The 5,492-nt window shown below is 39.6% G+C and overlaps 1 non-coding gene across 1 annotated transcript; it reads right to left on the reverse strand.

Annotated features, from left to right (window-relative positions):
• Positions 1–1,689: 1,689 nt before the first annotated feature.
• trnaq-cug (transfer RNA glutamine (anticodon CUG)) lies at positions 1,690–1,761 on the reverse strand. The gene has a single exon. It is a non-coding gene; the product is annotated as a tRNA-Gln (tRNA).
• Between the last annotated feature and the right edge of the window lie 3,731 nt (positions 1,762–5,492).

A 5,492-nucleotide genomic window follows, 5' to 3' on the forward strand; every position in this document is an offset into this window, starting at 1 on the left:
GTTGTTCTTAAAAGCAGGTTGTTCAAGAATTTTCTCCCACTGAGATTTAAAAAAAAACATCTCGAGTTTCACATAAAAGTTTTCCTTTGTTGCCACAGCAGCAACTACAAAAAAAAATGTTTAGCTTTCCAATTACCACCATCATCCATTCATTGGCTTTGGTCATTTACAAATGAGAGTATTATGCTGGCGTTTAGGTTACATCTACCATGATCAAAGTTGAGGCATTTTATTTAGCTCCTGAATCAATTAGCCAAATGTCTCATTCGTTTAATCTCTTATCAACGCAATTCACCTCGAGTCACATCTTTTCAACTGCAACTTCACTCACTTATTCAATAGAAAAGATACCTCAAATGATATGTAAGGATGTGTTTTACTGGTGGTACCTCCATCTTTTACTATTCTGAAGTACGTGTAATTTCCGATACATCGGAATTATCCACTTTAGTTTGGATTATGAAGAACCCAAATAAAGGATCCACTGTGTGGAGATCCACTGAAGCCATATTAGTGCATTCGGAGGCAAGCCAGAGGCCCTTCAGGGCACTGACATGGCCCAGTGCCCACCAACAGAACCTGACGGCCACTTAAATTGAAATATAATCATCACACAGTATGCACTCAACGTGCAAGGTTGACTGAAGTTTTTCACTTTTTATTAATGTATGAACACCAGTTTGATCTTGCTCGCTCGCTGAACTACTTAATACTTCTCACGCGGTCTCAATATCTGATGCTAGCTGACCTGCATGTGTCATCTTCTTGACCTCATCGCTTCATTCTTCAAAACATTTTTTTTCCTTTGTTTTAAATAGCTGACCCAGCTGCATCCACATTTTCTTTCAGTACTTTATACCTCATATGTTCATGCAGGCAGGACACAGAATGACAAGAAATTGAGCCTTGAGGTGAAGAAGGTTTTCATCAATGCTCTTTTAAATTACTGACCGCATTCATGCAATTTCGGTTTGAATGGTTCAGACCATATTTAGGTTAATTGTATGTGACCCATTTGCTGAAAGTTCAAAGTTAACGTTCAAAGTTTGTATTTCCAAGGATGTTTTGCCGTAATTTTATATGGCAAGGAGTCATATACTATACAGCAAAATACAATAATCTTCATATAAGGGACTAGAACCATGTGATTTCTCCCAACTAATCGGTGAAGAAGGCAAATGATAATCATAATAATAATAAGAAGAAAAAGATAATAGGCCGGAGCAGGAATTGAACCCTGCACCGCCGCACCGTGAGGCCAGCATGCAAAGCAGACCGTCGATCATCGTGCCGTCCATCACAAAAAACAACATAATTTTTATTGGACTTGTTTCTTTCAGGTTTCATTCAAATCAGGACCGACTGTACTGTACCGCGTTCCCATGGCTGGCATAGCTTAACAGTGCCATCATGTGGCCATTGTGGGTAATCTGATGGAGGCGCGAGAAAACATTTTAGCCGTCCACCCAGAAAATGTATGTTCTCCGTAGTTAATATTCTTCGGGGTCACAGGGAGGCCAGCGTATATCCCAGACGAGTCTGAACGAGAGACAAGGTACACCGTGGACTGACTACCTGTCAGTGACATGGCACATGATACCCTTCACACCCATACAATTTAAAGTCTTGAGGGAACGTTGCTAACGTGCATCTATCTCTTTGTAGTGTGACATTTGGGGAAAAAAAGCCAGGTTCCACTGAGACTTGAACTCAGATCGCTGGATTCAGAGTCCAGAGTGCTGACCATTACACCATGGAACCCTTATTGACTTTATTGGGTGTGGGCAGTGTCACAATGATGTGGAGTGATGAATAAGGTCAATTCTAATGACCTCATGTTTTGGCTTCTTGCATTTTCACATGCTCCCCTGATGTGAAAACCACCCACACTCTTGTCACCAATTTGCAAACCTTACTCATGTTTAATTCTATTCAGACATTACATTTTGCCACATAAAGGGCCGTTGTCTCATCCCTCTACCCCCTCGGGTCTTTTAGGATAAACACAGAAAATTTGCTCTTTGTGTTTAAAATCACAGACATGGTGGAGATGAAATATGAAATAGGTGGATGGGTACAGGTTTAATACAAGCTTCTGCCTGACTGAACTGATTTGTGTTTCAAGAAACTTTGCTACTGAAGTAACATGATTGTTGTCACTTCTTGAGAATTTCTGGAGTTGTTGGTTTAAAAAGAATGAGGGATGACAGGAAAGTTGCAAATATATTCCGCTTTAACTGTCTTTATGCATGCCATTTCACATTAAATACTGGGTAAAATATACATTGTCAAGTATAATATACCGATCTCTGAACAGCAATGGGCTGATGGAAACATTCAGCACCTTGGCCTTGCATTTGTTTTTGTAAATGAATTCTTACACCAGCCTCAATTCTGCACAACAGCATTTGATCCAGAGTCCGCCTTAAAAAAGATAGGAATGTTTGTTTTGAGGCACACGGTCCAAATGTACAAAGTTGACAACTGCATCATATAAGAGCAGGTTTTCATAACTTTATTCCTTTATTCGGCAAAACATTAGCAGATCGTGACAGTATGAGGCACACAATGCCTAAAATTCTTTAATCTCCAAGATGAGAATGCATTTCCCCTGTATTTAGTCCTAAATAACGTCTATGAGTTCACATTTGGTTACAGCTGCTATTCGGTCAAAGTTTAGATAAGGAAATGCATGATCTAAACACTGACTCAATCATTGCTTCCCTAATTCATTTAAGGCTCAGGCTGCATTGACGTCATTGTTGATATGTCTGCTAGAACAATACACTATCAATTAAGGGGACGTGGATTTGTTCCTTCATCTTCCTTCCTAACCGCTTGATCCTCACTAGGGTCGCGGGGGGTGCTGGAGCCTATCCCAGCTGTCTCCGGGCAGTAGGCGGGGGACACCCTGAATCGGTTGCCAGCCAATCGCAGGGCACACAGACACGAACAACCATTCGCACTCACACTCACACCTAGGGACAATTTAGAGTGTTCAATCAGCCTGCCATGCATATTTTTGGAATGTGGGAGGAAACCGGAGCACCCGGAGAAAACCCACGCAGGCCCGGGGAGAACATGCAAACTCCACACAGGGAGGCCGGAGCTGGAATCGAACCCGGTACCTCTGCACTGTGAAGCCGACGTGCTAACCACTGGACTACCGGGCCGCCGTGGATTTGTTAATCTTTTTAATTTGATAAAATCCATTACAAACTCTGTATTAAATTGTCTGCCTTTGCAAAGATAAGCCTCTTTTTTACATGGTCATTTTGGCGTTAATTTAAACTGAATCTTATTTTGAGTGGTTTGAAATATTTCTTACTTTATATATTCATATTACAGCATGCATCTTGCATCTATGAAAAAGGCTCTTACTGTATTGCTAAATAATATAATCATTAGGTTGGGAAGATCTCAGTACGCAATAGTAAAAATACAAATATAGATATTAAAGTAATTACATTTTTATTTTAAACATTAAAACAAAACAATAATCAATAGACAATGAAACACTTCTAATAGCACACAACCAAATAAAAATCTGGGGGGGAAACTATATGCGCTCAATAATGACTATCATGTTCCAACCTACAATTAATACATAAATAAATATTTCGTGTGAAATCCTAGTTTAGCTAATTGAACACAAAGCTATCATTCGTATCTGGTATGAGTGGCAACAGGCGGACAGGTTAACGTAATTGTACCTGTACTGGCATCTCGTGGAAGCATTTAAGTATTCTTCCTGTCACTTCACATAACCGCCACAAATAATGTCCAAAAATACTTTGCTTTAAGTTTAATGAATATGAAAGGAAAAATCAAATGAAATTAGAACATTCATTCCCCAGGGCACTCCTGAAAAATAAACTGAACAGCAAAATTCACAATCAGTGTTGAATCCATGAATTGAAGGAACTTACTTGGCTACATCATACACTTTCTGTTGCTTTTTTGGAAAACCAAAAAGGTTAAATATGTCACACAAATTCAGGAAACACGTCAGCGTGTACAGTACATGCGCGATGAAAACGGATTGGCAATTTACAGACAACAAGCAATAGTGTAAGAGCTCCTGCCAACTGCCTACATCAGCAATTCATGCGTCCACAGCCGCCGTGTCACTGAAAGTGCAATGCTTGTGTTCCCTTCTCGCCCATTTATTTCAACAGGAAATATGGAGATTCGGCTATTTTATTCATTGTAAGGATGAAATCGTGGACATTATTGGACTGAAAAATAAAATCGATGGAAAGCATGGAACAGATAGTTAAAATAGAAACTGATTTTATGTCATCATTAATTGTTTTTGGTGTGTTTAGTTTAGTTTTATTTTGTCTTCACGTGCAGGGCAGGGGATAGGAAGGCTCTGTCTCCCCTGCTTGGCTTGACCGCATGATCCTGGATGAAGATGATGCCTAACATTTGATCAACAGTACTGCCCTATGCTGAAGCTTCGAAAAGGATGTTGTCAGAGGGAAGTGGCGAGGGAAGTGTCTCCTGAGTATATTGTCACACAGTGTCATTGGCAGGTTGTAATAATGATACATGTAGAAACTGGAAGCATCACAGAGAGACATAGAAATGGGTTTCCTTGATACCCCACAAATATCACCTGCTGTGAATATTTTGCCTTTAAGCTTTTTGTTAGAGGAACAAAAAGTACTGAAATACTGAACAGTTGGGCATACAGTGAAACTCCTCTACAAGGAAACCATGTTTGCAGCAAGAAGTTTTTCACAACAGGGTTTTTTTTCACTGTAGCAAATTTGATCTCAAATGTAAACACACACACACACACAAACGTATGTGTACTCTTTATTTTTATTCCAATAGTGCATAAATATGAGCGCACACTTATTTGACACTTCATATACCGTATACTCAAATGTTTAGAAAAGGTCATTTTAGGTTCACTGATAAAGGTTGTATGCGCAGGTGTCAATTCATAGGCCACATAGTATGTGGCCTGTGAAAGCAAAACTGGTGCATCAACTTGCATTATTCCTGCTAAAATTTACCAAAATTTGAAATAGTCATATTTGTAATAAAGAAAGTTCTTCAGACATTGCAGCATATGTTTGACCAGATTCCTTTTTGCAGAAACTTGAACAACTATTGCCCTTAAATTCTGATTATAAATGTGATTATCCATCTATTTGTTGCTTACGTGTAATAACATGAGGAAATTAACATTATAGTTCAACGGTTAAACTGCCGATAAAAACTGCATTTTAAGACGATCCTAAAATTTTAAGTCCTAACTTTTTACGTTGTATATAGTTATCATTCAGAATGAATAGAGCATGAAAATTGAGCACGATCGTCTTTGGGCCTAACGCTGTGGCTGCTAAATGTACGTGCAACGCAGTACTTGTCTCTGGGGGAACCTTTTGCTGCGGCTTGAGGGCCTCCCATGACAGGGTTAAAGGTACAGCAAAGTGCGTCAGCTGATGCGACCCGTGACGTCAGCGCGAAAGGGGCGT

Source organism: Hippocampus zosterae, chromosome 11 (genome assembly GCF_025434085.1).
Source record: "Hippocampus zosterae strain Florida chromosome 11, ASM2543408v3, whole genome shotgun sequence".
Lineage (NCBI taxonomy): Eukaryota > Metazoa > Chordata > Actinopteri > Syngnathiformes > Syngnathidae > Hippocampus > Hippocampus zosterae.